This window comes from Pseudonaja textilis, chromosome 6, assembly GCF_049901715.1.
Source record: "Pseudonaja textilis isolate UNSWEBS1 chromosome 6, rPseTex1.2, whole genome shotgun sequence".
Taxonomy (NCBI): Eukaryota; Metazoa; Chordata; class Lepidosauria; order Squamata; family Elapidae; genus Pseudonaja; species Pseudonaja textilis.
In genome coordinates, this window is record NC_141995.1 from 56,170,735 (window position 1) to 56,191,986 (window position 21,252).

At 43.9% G+C, this 21,252-nt stretch overlaps 1 protein-coding gene across 1 annotated transcript in view; it reads left to right on the forward strand.

The window, feature by feature from the left end:
* Positions 1–4,183: 4,183 nt before the first annotated feature.
* Positions 4,184–21,252, forward strand: part of TEC (tec protein tyrosine kinase) — a 73,188-nt gene continuing 56,119 nt past the window's right edge. Inside the window, exon 1 of the mRNA XM_026699915.2 lies at positions 4,184–5,970. The gene's annotated coding sequence lies outside the window, so the exon portion shown is untranslated. The remainder of the gene's footprint in view (positions 5,971–21,252) is intronic.

The window sequence follows — 21,252 nt, forward strand, 5'->3', positions numbered from 1 at the left end:
TTTGGGAGGCCGAAAAAGGCCTCAAACTGGCCGAAAATCAGCTGTGAGGCACGTGCATGCCCAGTGAGGAAAGTTTGCCTGCAGTTCGCGTGCCGGCACAAATGGCTCTGCGTGCCCCCTGTGTCACTGCGTGCTATAGATTCGCCATCACGGCTCTTGAGAGGCAAGCTCTCCCATTTATTCTCATTGTCAAGAAGTTTCTCATTAATTCCAGGTTGGATCTCGCTTTAACAACTTCCACCCATTGCTTCTTGTCCTGCCCTCTTTCTCTTCCTTATTCCAAAAATGTTAGAATGCCTTCATTTACTTTTATTTACTTGCCAAGTGAGTTCAATTATTGAGCGACTTGGAGGATAAATCATTATGTAATAAGTAAATGAATAACAATGCACATTATGTATTATATTACCTAAAGCAAGGGTCTTCAAACGTGGCAAGTTTAAGACTTGTGGACTTCAACTCCCAGAATTCCTGAGCTAACATGACTGGAGGAGGAATTCTGGGAGTTCAAGTCCACAAGTCTTGAAGCTGTCGAGTTTGAAGACCCCTGACCTAAAGTATGCAATTGCACTAGCCCAAGTAAATATGTTAAGTGAAACAGAGTAACCAGCTCAATTAGGTTTTAATTTTATAAAACAAAGGAAACAATAAGATTAAAAGGAATATTCATAATATAAAATTCACAATAAATATATAATTTATGTATAAATATACATACTATGTAAATTATTCTCCTGAAGTATAATATCATCAACATGCATGTTTTAATGACACCAAGTTTCATTACTGTGAAATGTTTTTTATAAGGGCTGTTTATTCTTTTGGGTTTCATTGTCTTATGTAAATAAATATGCAAAAAAAAATGAGCTACATACAATTACTCGTTCAGAACTTGGGTAATTCTGACCTTCTTTAACCAAGTAGAAAAGACCTTATTAAAAATAAATCATTAGATTCTAGGTGATTTCCAAGCATAAGCTAAACTAAAGTTGTTCTGGTCTTATATAGGGTGGAATGTCAGTAAATCTGCCACGCAGATCTAACCAATATTTTGTGCTTAATTAAGATAAAATCAACCCTGATTGTCAAGTTGCTTTAGATTCTCTGTTGCTAAAGGTTGTGTTGTAACTTGCAACTTCTTCCCCTGTTATGAAACACAGGAGTATCTACCTCTGCAGAAGTCAACCAGGGTCATGAACATTCTCTGAAGTTGCTCTGTTCAAAGAGGTGGGAGTGAAGTGAATGAAAGGGAAGAGGCTTAAGGTGGGAAAAATTAATATTCCAGATTTGCCCTACCATGATCGGCCCGTTGATGTTGATCATAAATACTGGCTGTGTTCACATAATAAGCTTCATTGGGCCCATAGCATCCATAGAACATAGAAAAGTACCGGTTGGAAGACATCTTGGAGGCCTTCTAGTTGAAGGCTGGCTGAGGAATTCTGGGAGTTGAAGTCCACAAGTCTTAAAGTTTGTAAGGTTGGAGACCACTATTCTAGTTCAATCCGCTGCTCAAGTAGGAGACCCTATGCCAGTGATGGCAAATCTTTTTGTTGTTGTGCTGGCACCCACAATGCAATGCGCCCTGCCCCCCCTGCACATGCGTGCACAATACGCCTCCCCCATTACCTGCACTGTGCATGCGGCCAGCTGATTTTCAGCCCATTTTAGGCCGTTTTTACCCTCCCAAAGGCTCAAGGAAAGACTCTGGAGCCTGAAAATGGGCCCATTTTGACACTTCTGGTATTTTTTGGCCTCCCAAGGCTGCAGAGGCTTCCCTCAAACCTCCAGGAGGGCGGAAATGGCCTCAAACGGGCCAAAAATCAGCTGGGAGGTACACGCATGCGCAGTGCAGGTAAGTTTGGCTGGGGCTTGCGTGCCTGCACAAATGGCTCTGCGTGCCACCTGTGCCATTGGTTCGCCATCACGGCCCTATACTACTCCAGACACCTGTAATTTCTTGGCTTTGCCCTAGGTGCTTTGGAGAATAGCTTGCCTCCCTCTTCCCTGTGACAGCCCCTCGAATATTGGAAGACTGCTGTCATATCACATCAATCCTACTCCTTCTCTTTGTTAGACTAGTCCAGGGGTCGGCAACCCACAGCTCTGGAGCCGCATGTGGCTCTTTCATCCCTCTGCTGAGGCTCCCTGTGACCAGTCGGTAAAAGGAAAAAGGATGCTGAGCTAGGAGGAGACTCTATGGTGGGGGAACTGGACTTTTGGTCGGCTCCAGAATTGAACAAGGGCTTCTGGTTAGGACCTTTGGTGGCTCTTTGAGTGTTTAGCAGGCAGATTTAAATATCCAGGGGACCTTGAGTTTAACACCCCTGCAGTAAGGCATGCCCTTTACTGGTCATATTTTTGGACCAGCTGAAACTTCTAGGTGGCTTCATGTGAGATGTGTCTGGACATCCTTTATCCAGAGAGATGGGCAGTAAAACTCTGGCCTTCAAAGAATACCCTGGTTCTGAATTAGTGGAATAAAAACACAGAAGTGAGAAAAAAGAAGTTAAATATTGTATTCATTGGAATTTATAAATAGGACCTGATATTTTACAAGCAACATGGGTGTGGGGGAAGCATTATACAAGTAGTCCTTGACTTACAATCACAACAGGGCCACAAACTTTTATTGCTAAGTGAGACATTTGCTAAGTGAATTTTGCCGCATTTTATGACCTCTCCTGCCACAGTCGTTAAGGGAGCCGCTGCAATGTTACGTTAGCGACACAATTGTTAAATGGATCTGGTTTCCCTGTGGACTTTGCTTGTCAAAAGGTCGCAAAAGGGGAATCCCATGTCCCCCCAGGGGACACTGCGACCGTCCTAACTATGAGTCAGTTGCCAAGCATCTGAATTTTGGATCACGTGACCATGGGGAGGCTGCAACAGTTGTAAGGGTGAACCATGGCCATAACTCGCTTTATTTTTAAAGTGCTGTTTTAACTTTGAGCTGTCATTAAATGAAGCTGTTGTAACTTTGAGGACTACCTGCTTTCCTGCAATTGGATTCATCTCACCAGACTATGCCGGATAGACAAAACTAACAATAAAAGTCCCTCAGCCTTCGGGGAAAGGGTGAGGATGGCAGCGTGTTTGCTCCTTTTTTGTTTTGCTTTTTGTTTAAATGGCACTGGCGTTTTTCCCTGGCAAGATTTCCGAGCAAAACAATACAAGTTGGCTGGTTGGAGACGGCATTTCCTTGGGCTCAGTTCCTTCTATTGTCAACTGTTAACAGAATGGCCCTTTCCTTGTCCCTACGGATGCCTGGTATGAAATAGCTTCATGTGCACCAAAACACAAGGACTCCTCCTCCTCCTCCACAGAAGTAATGTAAAAATAATACATTCCCGTAATTACTGTACGCTGGATATTGCATTCATGTTCTAATTGTTGTGAACTACCCAGAGGCACATTTGATATACACATTTGATTAATAAAGTGTGTGCATCCCTCTCTCTCCTTCCCCCCTCCCTCTCTCCTCTCTCCCTCCTTCTTTCTCTCCTCCCTTTCTTTCCCTCTCTCCTTCCTTCTCTCCTCCCTCTTTCTTTCCCTCTCTCCTCCCTCTCTTTCCCCTCTCCCTCCCTCCCTCTTTCCTCTCTCTCCTCCCTCCCTCTCCTTCTCTCTCTCTCCTCCCACTTTCTTTCCCTCTCCCTCCCTCCCTCCCTCTTCCTCTCTCCCTCTGCCTCCCTCTCTCCTGTCTGTCTCTCCCTCTCTCCTTCCCTCCCTCTCTCCTCTCTCTTCTTTCCCTCTCTCCCTCCCTCTCTCCTGTTTTGTCTCTCCTTCCCTCCCTCTCTCCTCTCTCTCCTTTTCTCTCTCCCCTTCTCTCTCCCCCTCTCCTTCTTCTCTCTCTCCTCCCTTTTTCCCTTCTCCCTCCCTCTCCCTCCCTCTCTCCCTCCCTCTCCTGTCTGTCTCTCCCTCTCTCCTTCCCTCCCTCTCTCCTCCCTCTCTCCCTCCCTCCCTCTCCTCTCGTTCTTTCTCCTTCCTTCCTCCTCTCTCTCTCTCTCTCTCTCTTCTCTCTCCCCCTCTCCTTCTCTCTCTCCTCCCTCTTTCCCTCTCCCTTCCTCCCTCCCTTTCTTTCTTTCCCTCTCCCTCCCCTCTCTCCTGTCTATCTCTCCCTTTTCTCTCCCTCTCTCTCCTTCCCTCCCTCTCCTCCCTCTTTCTTTCCCTCTCTCCCTCCCTCCCTCCCTCCCTCTCCTCTCGTTCTCTCTCCTCCCTTTTTCCCTCTCCCTCCCTCTCCCTCCCTCTCTCCTGTCTGTCTCTCCTCTTTTCTCTCCCTCTCTCTCCCTCTCTCCCCTTCTTTCCCTCTCTCCTCCTCCTTTCCCTCTCCCCATCTATCAAATATACTTCTTTTTTTAAAACCTATCTATTAAGCCTATAGCCTTGGGAACCACCAATCCTTTTCTGATCTGCCTTTTAATTTCCAGCAAAACTTGGCAGTCCACTATTAGCATTTCTGGGCATTTGATAGTCAGGAAAAAAAAACCTCCTCTCCTCTCTGGGCCTCGGAGGATTTTAATATTTTAATTATCGGAGACTAGACGGGCAAGTCCAACAAGATCCCCGGAAGAAGGAGGCAGAGCAGTTACGACCATTTTGCTCCCCGGGGAAGAGATCCTCGGAATGCTTTGGCTCCCCTGACCCCGAGGTGACTTCTTCTGCGCAATCCTTTTCTGCAGAAGCCGGCGGTGGGTTAGGCCGAGGCAACCACAAGCAGCAACACCGAAGAAGTTCCGGTATTACAGCCGAGGCTGAGGCTGAGCTCCGTTGATTTCGCCCTTCTGCAAAGCCCTTCCGGAGGACACCTTGAACCAGACTTCTTGGGCCTGGTTGCCTTTCTTTCGGCCCTCTTGCCCTCCATCGACTCCCATTCCTGTCGCCTCCCTCCAAAGCTGAGAGGCTCTTCCTCCTCCTCCTCCTCTTCCTCCTCATCTTCTTCTTCTTCTTCCCCTCCCTCTGCTTCTTTTCTCCCTTCTCTCCTCCTCCTCCTCCTCCTCCTCCCTTCCCTCTCCTCCCTCACCTTGTCCTTTTCTTCTCCTTCTTTTCTCTCCTTTCCTTTCTCCTTTTCTCTTCTCTCTTCCCTTCCTCTCTCCTCCCTCACCTTGTCCTTTTCTCTTCTTCTCTTTCTTTTCTCTCCTTTCCTTCTCTTTTTCTCCTCCTTCCCTTCCCTCTCTCCCTCACCTTCTCTCTTTCTTCTTCTCTCCTTTCTCTTTCTCCTCCCTTCCTCTCTCTCCCTCACCTTCTCTCTTTCTCTCTTCTTTCTTTCTCCTTTTCTCCTTCCCTTCCCTCTCCTCCCCTCCTTCTCCTTTTCTCTTCTTCTCCTCCTTTTCTCTTTCTCCTTCTCCTCCCTTCCCTCTCCTCTCCTCCCCTCCTTCTCCTTTTCTCTTCTTTCCTTTCTCCTTTTCTCCTTCTCTTCCCTTCCCTTTCCTCCCCTCCTCCTTTTCTCTTCTTCTCCTTTTCTCCTCCCTTTCCCCCTTCCCTCTCCTCCCCCTCCTTCTCCTTTCCTCCTCCTTCCCTTCCCCTTCTCCTTTTTTCCTCCCTCTCTTTATCCTTCTTTTCTCCTTCTCTCTTCCTTCCTTTTCTTCTCCTCCTCCTCCTCCAGCCTCGGCGAGGCGCGCCAGGAAGGACCAAGCGTGCGCTCCGAAAGGCGCGGCGGCGGGGGCGCGAACCCGTCGAGCCCCCGGAGCTTCGCCGCCTTTCGCTTCCTCGCCGTCCGCCGCGAGGCGCGACCTCCGTCCCTCCCCAACGCCGCAAATTCGCAATAAACCAACCCCCTCGCGGAAGGCGCTGCTCCGGAGAGGGCGAGGTTAAAGTAGCGCCGTCTTTGGAAACCGCCCCGCCGTCGGAAGGGGGGGACGGAGGAAGACGAGAAGGGGGTCGGTCGGTGGCCGCTCGGCTCTTTCCCACCGCTGCGTAATCGCGTCCCTCGGCCCGCAGGCCCCGCCGGCAGGTTCCGCTTCGGACGGCCAGGTAAGGCTGTGAGGGGAAACAAACCCAAAACGCGGCTCTATCCCCCCCACTCCAGCTTTATTTATTATTTTTATTTTTTTTGCAAGTCACTTTCGGTGGTTAAAGATGGAGCGGAAAATACAGAATAACTTGAGTTGGAAGGGACCTTTGGAGGTCCTCTAGTCCAACCCCTGAAAAAAACAAAAACAAAAAAATAGAGCAGGTCCGTAAGTGTCCTTGGCCTGGATGGCGCCAGGTGGAAGGGGTTTAAATTCTGGGTAACACCTATTTGATGTTACTTTTTTATTTTTGATTTGTCAATTGCTTACAAGGTTATAGGTATAAGTAAAAACAGGGGTCTCCAACCTTGGCATGGTTAAGCCTGGCGGACTTCAGCTCCCAGAATTCCCCAGCCAACAATGTTGGCTGGGGAATTCTGGGAGCTGAAGTCCGCCAGGCTTAACCTTGCCAAGGTTGGAGACCCCTGAGTAAAAACATAGTTATGAATACATGGATACATATAAGAAAAATAAAAAGAAACAATAGGACAGGGACAGTAGGCACATTGGTGCGCTTATGCACGGCCCCTACAGACCTCTTAGGAAAGGGGTGAGGTCAATAGTAGACAGTCTTAAGGTGAAAGTTTTTGGGGTTTGGGGAAGAAAGCACAGAGTCAGGTAGAATATTCCTGACATTGACCGCTCTGTTGCTGAAGTCGTATTTCAAGTTTGCTGCGATTAACCTTGAGTTTGTATCTATTGTTTGCTCTTGTATTGTTATGGCTGAAGCTGAAGTATTCATTGACAGGTAGGACGTTGCAATGTATGATTTTGTATACTATACTTAGATCGGACCGAAGGCGGCGAAGTTCTAGGTTTTCTAGGTCTAGAATTTCGAGTCTGGTGGCATAAGGTATTCTGCAACAAGTAGAGGAGCGGATAACTCTTCTTGTGAAATATTTCTGGACTTTCTCAACTGTGTTAATATCAGATACATGATATGGGTTCCAGACTGATGAGCTGTATTTGAGTATTGGTCTAGCAAATGTTTTGTATGCTCTAGTTATTAGTGTAATATTACCAGAGAAGAAGCTACGTAAGATTAGGTTAACAACTCTTAATGCCTTTTTGGCTATGTAGGTACAGTGGGCTCTAGCTCTTAGATCATTTGAGGTTGTAGCTGCAAGACAAGGCACTAACTCGCTTGCTCGGCTGTTTCTATACGGGCCACCTTACTCTGTGTTAGAATCCTGGACCTTGGACCTCGTCGTGCTAAAAGGAGGTAGTAAACCTGTTGAACCTTACTAGTAATTGAGCAGCTCTGGTTTGGCTGGGGGTTTGTGGATTCTTTTAAACTTCCAGGCCCAGAAAGTCTTCAAGGGAGCATCAACTCTTGGGAGAGACCCTACCGAATCTCTGGAATTGGAGTTTTCCCAGGACTTTGTATAGATAGTCCTCAACTTACAACACTTACTCACTTAGTGACTGATCAAAGTTACAACGGCACACTGGGAAATGTGATTTATTGTGGCCGTTTTTTCAGAGTTACCACCTTTGCACCTTCCCCAATGATCAGGCGATCTCAAAACATTCAGATGCTTGGTTCATACTTATGACCATCGCTGCGTCCCGGGGGGGGGGTCATAGGTGACCCCCTCTTGCGACTTTTGGACCAGCAAAATCAGTGGGGAAGCCAACCACTTCACAGCCAGGGGACTAAACTTATTGGCTACAGTGATTCACTTAATGACTGTGGCGAGAAAGATTGTAAAATGGGGGCAAAGTAAAAGATCTCCCTTAACGACAGAAATTTTGGGCTGGGTTGTGGTCTTGAGGGCTGCCTTTGTTGCATGCTATAACAGTCGGCAGTAGCCTTTTGATGAATATGGTGCCCGGCTTGGGTGAAACTCTTTTTTTAAAAAGTATTTTTTTATTGTTTTATATCATACACCAACACAAATTCCTTGTGGATCCAATCACATTTGGCCAATAAAGAATTCTGTTCTGTTCTGTTCCATTTTCTTTTCTCTTCTATTTTCTATTCCATTCCATTCTATTTTCTTGTCGATTCTATTCTATTTTCTATTCTATTTTCTATTCTATTTTCTATTCTATTTTCTATTCTATTCCATTCCATTTTCTCTTCTTTTCTCTTCTTTTCTCTTCTTTCCTTTCCTTTCCTTTCCTTTCCTTTCCTTTCCTTTCCTTTCCTTTCCTTTCCTTTCCTTTCCTTTCTCTTTTCTCTATTCTATTCTATTCTATTCTATTCTATTCTATTCTATTCTATTCTATTCTATTCTATTCTATTCTAAGAGATGGGGCCAGGGCAGACTGGCAGTCAGCTACTGCCTTCTGGTTCAGACAGCAGTGATGCGGGGAAGCTTCTGGAACCGGTTCCCAGACTGCATATGCCTAGAGCTAGCAAAAGACAAGAACAACTGGGAAAGCAGGGTCAATGTTATTATCATTGTTAATCATTTGACTATACTATTATTCATTCATGTTATGCGGTCCCCTTTTGGGACCTTCTAACAAGCACACTCAAGCCAGGTTCATTTAACAACCAGGCCACTAACTTAAGGTTGTGGTTCGCCGGCAGCAGGTGCAGACGGCTGAGGTCTCGGAGAGCGAGGACTCGGATGAGGGGCCTGCGTGTGATGTAGGGAGGGGGCCAGGACTATCGGAGAGTGGGGTGCTGCCTTCGGAGCTCGTGGAGTGTGGCAGCAGCAAAGCAGAGGATCCCAGGAAGCCAGTGTGCGTGTGCGCAGGGCTGCTTGAAGGAAAGAGCAGCTGCAGCAGCACGGACGACTTGGGAGTAAGGCTGCAAGGTGATGGCCCCTCCCATAAGGGATAAAAGCCAGCCCTCGGGTTGGGTTCTTTGCAGGAAGCAAATAAGTTCTTGCGCTTCAAGTTCTTGTGGAAGTCCTGTCTATTCTGGTTTGTTTTCGGAGACTTTTGATTTTAGATATTTCCCTGCCATTAATCTTGTGTTCTTAGCAGCCTTTCACAACCTTGAAAGGGCTTGCTCTTATCTGGGACAAAGAGTTTTCATGACCCTTTGCTGTGAAGGAACAGAATTCATAGAGACGCATTAAAAAAGTTTGCTTTTATATATACTTTGTGTTTATTTGATTTGAACGAGGCTTGGGTCAGAACACTTAACAACTGCAGTGATTCACTAAACGACTGTGGCAAGAAAGGTCATAAAATGGGGAAAATTCAATTACCGACTGTCTCGCTTAGCAACAGAAAGTTCGAGCTCAATTGTGGTCGTAAGTCGAGGACCACCTGTATTTCACAGGGCTTTTGTTAAGATAACTTGGAAAGGGAATTCAGTATTATGATTGCCACCTTGAGCTGCTTGAATTAAAACAGAACTCTATTTATGTGTGTCTGCATCAGGATAAAAAAACTTTCCTTCCTTCAATGACTTTCAGATTTGATATTTGAATGACTTAAGAAATTGATGAAGAGGAGATAAAACACTGAAAATTGTTTTGAAAGACTTTGTCACAGCAAGATTTTTGAGAGGACAAATATCAGAAAGCTTTCCCCCCCCCTAAAAAATAGGTGATGTGTATGAAATTGGGTTTTTTTTTTAGCTATCGTTAAGGTTCTTCTTGCTTTTATCCATAGAATTGCTCAACCTCTTTCTAAATCTCAACTTGAATTTAATGGCTTTATCATAGTAGTTGAACTGCTTAAGGACCTCCCATGACCACCCTGTTTAGGAGAAAGTATATATTTTAAATTAATGTCCAGGCAGTTATTATAATCATGTTGATGATTCACTTCTCTGATTATAACAGGGGTGTCAAACTCAGAGCTTAGGGCCGTGATGGCGAACCTATGGCATGCGTTCCACAGGTGGCATGCAAAGCCATTTGTGTGGGCATGCGGGCCCCAGCCAAACTTACCTGTACTGCGCATGTGCACACCTCCCAGCTGATTTTCGGCCCGTTTTGAGGTCTTTTTTGCCCTCCCGGGAGCTCAAGGGAAGACTCTGCAGCCTTTGGAGGCTGAAAAACAGGTGTTCTGGAAATACCGGAAGTGACGAAACCGGAAGTGCCAAAACGGGCCTGTTTTTCGGCCTCCAAAGCCTGCAGAGGCTTCCCTTGAGCCCCTGGGTGGGCCAAAACGGCTTCAAACGGGCTGAAAATCAGCTGGGAGGCACACACATGTGCAGTGAAGGCCGGGGGGTTGTGTGCGCATGTGGGGGGCACATTTCATTGTGGGTGTTGGCACACGTGCGTGCTATTGCACGCGCGCTTTCAGCACACCACAACAAAAAGCTTCACCATCACTAGTTTAGGGGCTGGATTCGGCTGGCGGGATGCTTAGATCTGGTCTGCGGGGCCAAAATGGCGAAGGACTAGCCCGTGGTGCCTCTGCCAGCAAAAATGGAGCTTGTGAGGGTTGCGTGCGGTCCTTTGCTGGCAGAGGGAGGCCGTTGTAGCTAAAAATGCAACTCAGGAGCCCGTTTTCACTGGCAGAACACTTGTGCCACCAGAGCCCCCACCCAACACAAATGACATCATGCTGGCCATGCCCCCTGGCCATACCCCCCCACAAGGTCAAACACACCCTGATGCGGCCCTCAAATGAAATTGAGTTTGACACTCCTGGATTACAAGAAATGTGATTTCACTATTACTATGAGTGAGCCAGTGCTTGCTGACCATGTAGCCTAAAGTTGCAAATTTAGGACTATTAAGACAGCTGATGAATCTCATTCTTTGCCCTGAAATAGCCAGCAAAGATATTCTATAATATTAGATGCCCTACACTCAGATGTATAGATTGAAAACAGGAAGGTCAGTTCACAACTCTGTAGGAGCCAGGCAGCTTCTTAATAGTGACACTCTGTTTATATTCACCTTGTTTGCCATCAGAGACTTTGTTTATATGCCATGCTTGCTCATCATTCATTTACCTGTGATTTATTTAGCTGAGTTTTCCAGGTAGATATGGACATTGTTTTCCCACAACACAGACTGGTGGGTTGTTACTTATCATTTATTTTATTTAACTAATTAACGTGGCTATTCATCTTACAATTCTGGTTGGCTCCCATAATTAAAACAAGCCAACATGGATTTATTTTTCACGTTCAAAACTTTTATTACAGAAAGTCCTCAACTTATAATTAGAATTAGAATTAGAAGAACTTTATTGTCATTGTACAAGCACAACGAAACTCTGGATGCACCCCAGCAACTGTTCGCAATACAATAAAACCAAAGCACTTAAAAATGAAGATAAGAAAAATAGAGTGCCCACGTCTCCATTTGCAATTAGAGAGTACAATATTTACGAATATACACAAAATAAATATCCAACACTGACTGTAACTTTGAACCACAACTGAGGCCAAAACTTCTGTTGCTAAGCAAGACAGTTGTTAAGTGAGTTTTGCCCTATTTTGCAGCCTTTCTTGCCACAGTCATTAAGTGAATCATTGCACTTGTTAAATTAGTAATCCGGTTGTTAAGTGAAGGAGACTCATCTCCAGGGGGGAATGAGTCTGCCTATCGAGATGAGGTGGACCAGTTGCTTTCGTGGTGTGGAGACAATAACTTGGTCCTCACGAGGTGAGCGGCCATTTTGTAAGCCCGGGGGCCAATTTATACCCTAAGGGGCTTAATACAAAAAATTTACAAACAGTTTCTTTCCATGGTAAGAGCCTTTATTCTTCAAATGGAGCAAGATAAGGGTGAGGCAGAGTTTTCCCCACCAGTGGAACAGTCTCTTAAACGCAATAAGAGAAAAAGTCGTAGGCAACGCACCCAATCAGTCCAGAGGGAGGTGGCTGCTAAAATGAGAGCTAAGGCTCTAGCCCCTAAGAAGGCAACTCAGGCTGAGTTGAGGGCAGAAAAGCGCAGACATGCAGCCCTAGAGAGGCAGTTCAACAGAACTATTCAACAGAAGGGAGTGCAACTACAAGCAGGTTTCAGGTGATACCCGTGGGCCCCAGCCAAGCCCTCCCAGGGGAGGAGAAGTTATCTATGAGCCTTTCCATCCTCCATCCTGGTCTCCTGAGGTCTTTGCAGTACAATATGATCCTCAGGATCTAAGCAGATCTGGGCCTGATTTCCAACAGGCTTCTGGGCCCTATGCTCCACCCCCTCCCTCCAGGCCTCGAACCTCTCCTCAATCTAGGCCTGAAGCCACCTTCACTCCCACAGCAGCAGCGGCCTTCTGCCTTCTGCCTCTACCTTTGAGCATAGACCAGGGGATATCCAAGATGTTGTCTCTTTGGCCATTAGGCAGGGATTGGCTGAAGGCTTCAAGCAAATCCTTCGACCTCTGGAAAGGGTTCAGGCCCTTCTCCCTTCTCAATCTATATAAGTTCCTTGCCTCATCATCACCCTGATTTACACCTGCCCCAGGACCTCAGGGTCCATTCTTCTCTGCCAGAATGGGAGGAGGTTGATGAGGGGGGAAGGGCTTCACCATCTGAACACAGTTACCCCTCTCGTTCAGAACGTGAACAGGGCGAGACCTTTGACCAAAATCTTTCAGAGGGAGAAGACTCTTGCCCAGAGCAGACATCCTCTGCATTGGTCTTCAATCCTTCTCTCTTCAGGCCATTACTCAGCAAGGCCAAGCTGTCGCCAGAGGAAATGGCTCCCGAGCCACAAGGAATTCCCTCTAGCCAGGCAGACTCACTCTTCTCCAAGCCTGTAGTGCATGCAGGGGTTTTGCCTTCTCCCACTTTGTTCCTGGACATGGTCAAGGAACAGCAGGTCCTCGCCCATCTTCTCTGGATAAGCGTTTCTACAACGTCAGCGCAACCCTGGACAATACCCTGGCAGTGCCTTCTGTTGACATTCCGGTTCTGGCCTCGCTCTCATCTACTGGCACTCTTACGTGGGCATCCGTATGGTGGCTGCACCAACGCCAGATTAGATTGCCTACATCTGACTTTCGGTCTCACCAAGGCCTTAATAAGATTATCGCAGCGGCGGAATTCACTGCAGATGCCACTCTCAATTCCGCCAAATTTGCATCTAGGGCCACGGCATCTTCAGTAGCAGCAAGAAGACTGTTATGGCTCAGAAATTGGCAGGCGGAATCACTCCGTAAATGGAAGCTGGTTTCAGTTTCATTCAAGGGCGATAAGCTTTTTGGCGATGCTCTGGAACCTTATCTCATCGAAACCAGAGATAAACGTAAAATTTTCTCTTCCTCTGGGAAGAGAGCCAACTATCGCCCAGCTCCTTATACTGGTAAACAGCCCTTTCGGGAGGGTGGGGGTCATTCCTGCCATCGCTCTAAGTAATCCCTCGTTCTCCCCACCCATCGGAGGTCGCCTAGCCTTCTTTGCCTCCAAATGGGAGGAGTCAACGGCGGATGCCTGTGTGCTTAGCACTATTAGGTCAGGATTACAATTGGACTTCCTAATGTCACCCCCCAAAATTTTTTTAATCTGTCATGTCTCTCGGGACATTTCAAGGCAAGACCTCATGAATCAGGCCATTCAACTCCTTCTTGAAATCCGAGCTATTCAACCTGTTCCCCCCTCTCAAGGGGGACGTGGGCTTTATTCTCGCTTTTCATTGTTCCCAGAGCCTCAGCGGGGGTAGCGAACCATCCTGGATCTAAAATTTCTCAACCAATTTATAAAATACAGGCTTATTTAAAATGCAGACTCTGCATTCTATTTTAGAGAGCGTTCAGGAGGGCGATCTCCTCTCTTCCACTGATATCATGGAGGCTTACCTCCACATCCCCATTTGGCCTCATCATCGCCAGTTTCTCCGTTTCTGTTATCAGAACTCCCATTACCAGTATCGAGCACTTCCCTTCGGCCTTTCATCGGCTTCAAGGCTCTTCACAAAGGTTCTGGCAGCATTGATGGCATCTCTGCTTTCTGTTCCAGTGAGGATCCAATGCTACTTGGATTCTATGCTATTTTGATTCTGTCCTCCTTCATCCATGCAGCCCATCGGGATCTGCAAATTACCCTGTCATATCTCCAGAGCCACGGATTTTTCCACTCCTGTCCACTCCAATGGTTCCTGCTTCCCTAGAATAGAATAGAATACTTTATTGGCCAAGTGTGATTGGACACACAAGGAATATGTCTTGGTGTAAATACTCTCAGTATACATAAAGAAAAGATACATTCGTTAAGAATCAAGAATCATAACGTACAACACTTACATGATAGTCATAGGGTACAATCAACAGTCAAATCATACTAGGAAACAGTAAGTATAAATCGTAAAGATACAAGCGACAAAGTTACAGTCATACAGTCACAAGTGGGAAGGGATGGGTGATAAGGAGTGATGACAAGATTAACAGTAATAGTAGTGCAGACTTTGTAATAGTTGAACAGTATTGAGGGAATTATTTGTTTAGAAGAGTGATGGCAGTTGGGAAAAAACCTGTCCTTGTGTCTAGTTGTTCTGGTGTGCAGCTCTATAGCGTCGGTTTGAGGGAAGGAGTTGAAACAGTTTATGTCTGGGATGTGAGGGGTCTGTAAATATTTTCACAGCCCTCTTTTTGACTCGTGCAGTATACAGGTCCTCGATTGAAGGCAGGTGGGTAGCAATTGTTTTTTTTCTCTCTGAAGTCTGTGTCTGTCCTGTTGGGTTGCAGAGCCCAAACCAGACAGTGATAGAGGTGCAGATGATCGACTCAATAATCCCTCTGTAGAACTGGATCAGCAGCTCCTTGGGCAGTTTGAGCTTTGGCTGTGGTTTATTTAATAAGCTAACTATGGCAGCAAGATAGGTAACCCAAATGTCTGCTAACTGGGTGACTAGAGCAGGGGTGTCAAACTCAAATTTCATTGAGGACTGCATCAGGGTGGTGTTTGACCTTGGGGAGGCTGGCGGGGGGGGGGCATGGCCAGCTCAACGTCACTCGTGTTGAGGTGCCTGTGGTGGCCCGAGCACTCTGCCAGCGAAAACAGACTCCCGAATTTTGCAGATCCCTCATTCAAGTCCCCCCCCCCCGCCCAGACTCCAGAACTGGGCCCTGTTCCTCCCCACTGCCTGACTCTTCTGCCAGCTCCTCAGGCATCCTGTGGACTACAATAGTGGCAAATATACATAACATTCTTTCCTGCTCCTATTTTCCATACAACATCAGCTCTGTGAGTTGGATTGGACTCAGAAAGAGAGCGATGAGGAGAGAGTGACTGGCTCCTCCCCTGCTTTCTTTCTGGTCCAAATCTTGTCCCATTTGTTCAATTTTTGGCGAGTTATGCTGCACACAGGCACACAGAAAGACGGAAGGAGTCTTTCCAATATACCACTAGGTTAAAAAGTTTTTTAAAAAAATACACGAAAAACAAAACTATAATGCAGACAGAGCATTTTCATCGCAGCACTTTTCATGATAGCTGGTGGAACAAGTCACTGTTCATTTAAAAAAAAATAGTTTTGATACTTGAGCAGTCGGAAATGCTGACATGCGAACCTCATGTATCTTTAAATGGTTTTCACAGTTCTTCTCTCTTGTATATCACACCTTTGGATTGTTGCAAAAAAGAGGCCAGTAATGAAACCAAATAATTCTTGAGATTCTTTTCATATATGTTTATTTTCATGTAAAGTTCTGTCTTTGGTGCTATCTTAACATGCCAAATCACATGCCAACTTATATATTGTTATAATGGAAACTTTTTCTAAAGGTTTCCTGATCCAGTCGTGTCTGACTCTAGTGGACAGTTCACATCTCTGTTTCTTAGCCAAGGTAGCCAACATTGACATTTCCATGGTCATGTGGCCAGCATGGCTTATAATACTGTTAATACTGTTACTTTCCCACTGATGTAGTATCTATTTCTGTATTTGCATTTGCATGCTTTTGAACTGCTAGGTGGTCCCTTTCTTTCTTTCTTTCTTTCTTTCTTTCTTTCTTTCTTTCTTTCTTTCTTTCTTTCTTTCCTTCCTTCCTTCCTTCCTTCCTTCCTTCCTTCCTTCCTTCCTTCCTTCCTTCTTTCCTTCCTTCCTTCCTTATTTACTTACTTACTTACTTAACTAGACATGATGGTTATAGAGACTTCTGGGTAGGGTTTCCTATGACAGATGGGGACTTAATCTTCCTGACAAAACAGGTTGAATGTTTAGCAAATTTCCTGCTACTTTGAGAAATTAGTTGTGGTGACACCTAAAATTACTTTGTCAGTTGTGGTTTTAACATGCTCCACAGTTTCTTTGATGGAGAACGTACTGTGTCAATTGAGATTTGACATACCAGCATCAATAAAAACAACTCAAAAGCATAAATAGGAAACAATCCAAAAAGCTGTATGATTCTTTAAAGATGTGGGATGGACATAGCATTATTTAGTCTATTTCAGTTCAGGGGTTTAGTGGCCCTTCTTGATCCAACTTCAGATATTATGTTTATATACAAGGAGAGTTTCACCGATTTTCCTTTCCGCCTGCCACATGGAAGAGAGAGAGTGCTCACAACAGCGTAGCACACAAAATTATCAGCTACAATGTCCTGCAAGTCAATACAAGAGCACACAACAGACACAAACTCAATGTAAACTGCTTCAAACTTGATTGCAGAAAGTACAACTTCAGCAACAGAGTGGTCAATGCCTGGAATGCACTACCTGATTCTGTTGTTACATCCTCTAAACTCCACTCCTTTAACCTCAAACTAACCACTATTGACCTCACCCCATTCCTAAGAGGTCTGTAAGGGGCATGCATAAGTGCACCATCGTGCCTACCATCCCTGTCCTATTGTCCCCATTTATTCGTACCTATTTCCTGTATTCTTACTCATGTTTATACTTATATCTATTACCTTGTAAGCGATTGACAAATCAAATAAATAAATAAAATAAATAAAGAGTGAACGAAGAAAAAGGAAGAGCATCACCTCTCATTTAATTTTAGTATTTATTTCCTATGAGGCATAGGTACTAGGTCCATTTCTTAAACTTTTTGTTTTCACGGACTTCTAAATAAGCATTCAAAAAATGCAAGGACCACTGACTTAAACGCATATATTTTTAATCTTCCAGAGAATCTCAGCTTACATCTTCGATGTATACAATAATGATTATTATTAATATTTAACTGTGCTTTCTTGTCTTTTTTATTTTGAAGGTCTTTTCATTAGATTCTGTATTCAAAATATTTAGCCAAAATTATTTTCCACTTGAATTGTTTTATGCATTTCCTGCTTTAGAATAAGAACTCTTTAGCTTTATGGCATTGTTCGACAAAATTTCAGAACATAATGCTTGAGAGGACTGTGTGGGAGTTGGGGAATGGATCTCCAGCCCAATGAAATTACAGTTATAGATACTTATCAGTATATTTCCTGTTCGCACATTTTTGCTTGCTTATATAAGACATGACTATTCCACTTGGCATAGCAAAAATAATAATAATAACTCTAGAAGTAATTGCAGTTGCTACCTCTTCATCATTGTCCTAGATCAGGGCTCTTCAAACTTGACAACTTTAAGACTTGTGGACTTGAACTCCCAGAATTCCTTCTCCAGTCATGTTAGCTCAGGAATTCTGGGAGTTGACGTCCACAAGTCTTAAACTTGCCGAGTTTGAAGACCCTTGTCCTAGACTGAAGTTGCTGTTTGTATCTTCATGCTATTTGTACTTTTCCATTAATTCATTTTCAGTCACAGTTCATTTTTGTGAACCAAGTAAGGATAATCCAGCATCATAAATAAAAAGCAAAAGCAACTTGAAGAAACGTAAGAACTTGAGAAACATAAAGCATGAAAAATAGCTATGTAAACTTGTATTTAATCTATGTAAACTGGTATTTAATCTATGTAATCTAGACCATGGTCTGCATTACCTACATGAAGGGCTCCTGGCAAGGAAGGGATGGCCTGTCCCTCACAAGAACCAGAAGGAATGTATTCAGAAAATAAGTTGCTCCACCGGAATGCTGGAAATGCAAACAGATGCAAGGAACATATTGCCATGTGTGGTGGACATGCCCTGTAGTAAGGAAATATTGGTTAAGGACAAGAAAATGGATAGAAGAAATAATTAAACAACAAATTGAAATAATACCGGAGACTTTTCTATTAGGTATACTAACAGGAACATATGATAAGAAAACAGAATATTTTATAACAGCGGCAAGAATAACTTACACACAAAATTGGAAAAAAGATAGTATGCCACTAAAGGAAAATATGATAAAAAAGATATTAGAGTGTGCCGAGGTGGATAAGTTGACCATGGAGATAAAAAACAGAGAAGAAACAGATTATTATTTGACGTGGAATGCATTGTATGATTGGCTAAATAATAGATATAGAGATGAATAGAGAATATGACAATAGGATAATACGGTAAAGGTTATAGTGGACAAAGATAGATGAAGGAATATAGATAAATGTACAGCTAGTTAAGATTTATGGAAAAGTATGTATACTGTCATAGAAGTATTGCAGTGAATGAAAATGATGCTGTATATGAGAAAAACTTTTCAATTAAAATTATAAAAAAAAGAAAATAAGTGGCTTAGCTTATTCAAAAAGCTTCAAACAAAAACTGAGGGGGGAGGGTGACCAATTTTTAGGATCTAATCCCAAATATAAACCCCAAGAAAATCAATCAAACAAGGAGGTAGGCAGTGATGGGAAGGAAGAAAAACTCAGATATAAGGCAGGAGAAGTAGAAAGTATATCCAGGATCAGCCATAAAGGACTCAGGTGCCGATACACTAACGCTCAAAGTTTAGGGACTTTCAAGTTCAGGGTGAACTTGAACTAGTAATATATGAGTATGATATGAGAAAAGTAAAGTCCTACACTTAGGCAAGAAAAACCAAAAGGACACTTATAGACTGGGTGAAACCAGGCTCAATAGCAGTAACGGTGAGAGGGATCTTGGAGTCTTAGTGGACAACCAGCTAAATAGGAGCCAGCAGTGTGCAGCAGCAGCCAAAAAAGCCAATGCAATCCTAAATTGCATTAACAGAGGGATACAGTCAAGATCAAGTGAGGTACTAATACCACTCTATAAAGCCTCACTAAGACCATACCTAAGAGTCCTGCATCCAGTTTTGTTCACCACATTATAAAAAAGATGTTGAGACTCTAGAAAAAGTACAGAGAAGAAGAGCAACCAGGATGATTAGGGGACTGGAGACTAAAACATATGAAGAACAGTTACAGGAACTGGGCTTGGCTAGTCTAGTGAAAAGAAGGACCAGGGGAAACAGGAGAGCAGCCTTCCAATATTTGAGGGGCTGCCACAGAGAGGAGGAAGGGGGTCAATCTATTTTCTAAAGCACCCAAAGGCCAGACAAGGAATAATGGATGGCAACTGAACAAGGAGAGATTCAACCTGGAAATAAGGAGAAACTTTCTGGCAGTGAGAACAATCAACCAATGGAACAGAAGTTGTCCTTGGAAGTTGTGGGAGCGTCATCACTTGAGACCTTCAAGGAGAGATTGGACTCCCATCTGTCAGAAATGGTATAGGGGTCTCCTGCTTGGGTAGGGGGTTGGGCTAGATGACCTACAAGGTCCCTTCCAACTCTGGTTATCTGGTATCTGTTATATACTTGCCATTACTGAAATATTCATGACTGGAATGTACTGCTGGAAGCATATAAACTGTTCAAAAGAAACAGACCCTAACAAAAGAGAAGTTACAATTGCATTATATGTAAAAAAAAATAATCACCACACCTCTACATAAAACATGCATAAAACCAAGGATGAAAGTCTTCTTGAATGCATATGGGCTAATATAAAGGGGGATAAAAAGAACGACATTGCCTCAGGTCAGGGCTGTCAAACTCCCGGCCCACAGGCCGGATGTGTCACGTGCTGACCACGCCCATGCCCGGTTTAGCGAACGGGAAAAAGTCCCGATGTGTCATGTGATGCTGCCATGACGACGTGAGTTTGACACCCCTGCCATAGGTATACACTGCAGGCCATCCAACCAAGGAGGAAAAAATAGACGGACTTTTTGCTCAACTTTTAATATACGTAGGAAACACACCACAGTAGTAATAGGGGACTTCAACTAACCTGACATTAACTGGGACACAAATTTTGCATCAAGTGGGAGATCAAATAGCTTCCTGACCAGCCTAAACGACAACAGGTAGAGAGATTGGAACTAGAGGATCAGCTGTACTGGATTTAATTCTTACTCACAAGAGATGAAATGATTGAGGGGGTAGAAGTTGCAGGAACTTTGGGGGCGAGTGAGACAAGCACAAGACTAAATAATTTTTGTAGATATTGAAAGTCCAATGCAATAATAACCGAAAGGCATGTTTTCAGATATTTTATTTTATTTATCAGATTTATTTGCTGCCCATTCTCATGGTTCAAGGCAACTCTGGGCTGTTTACACCAAGGTAAAACACACAAATACCCAACGATTATAAATATAAAACTGATTTAAATTACAAAAATTAAAATAAAATAAAATACAAGGGTTCGAAAGGGGAGAGGTGGGGGTGCCTTCCCTGTTAGTGCCTTAGCACAGTAGTATCTTGGTCTTAGTACAGATCTTTTTTTTTTTTACATATTTTTACATATTCGTGTTTACAACTGAGTTTTTTTTAAATATTTGAACTTTTAAAATATCTGCTTGAATTTTGCTGTTAACTTGATGCTCTTGGTTTTGTTTATGAACAAAGTTCTATAAACAAACTCATAATAAAGAGGCAGTGATTTATTCCCATTCAACATTAGAATGCCTGCCTTTCTAACAAACGGCCTCCGCGTTCTATTTCCTTGTTGCTTTCCCCCCTCCTCCCTTTTCCCTAATTTAAATTTCTTCCATTTTTGCCCCTTTTCCAACTTTTACTCTTTAGAAGTTGAAAATTATATTCTATCTTTTTTTTTTCAAAATGCCACGGCTAGCACTCATATACCAAGCGCGAGTGAAATCAAAATGCAGAAAAGCACCAAATGAAAAACGGTATTGAGGTATTGCGGTATTGCGATGATTTTGATGCAGCAGGTTTCATTTCAGGAGCTTAAGTCGTGCAAATATGAAAAGACTTCCTAACTAAGGATGTTTAGGCATATCTTCTTCCTCTATATACATAAATGCGAAATACCACTCACGCATCATCACAAAATCTCCAGAACCGTAAAGCCTACAAACTTGAAATTTGGTACGTATGTTCCTCTTGGCTTTTAGGTGCTCACTAAGAAAGGATTTTTCAAACTGACCATCAGAGCATTAGTATTTCCTATATAATTATTATTAACATGCTCTGATGCTAAGGAGTTCAACTCCCCCTCTCCCCCTGAAAAGAAATCTGTTCCAAATGCAAAACACAGACAGAGGAGAGGAGTTTCCGTTTCTGTTTT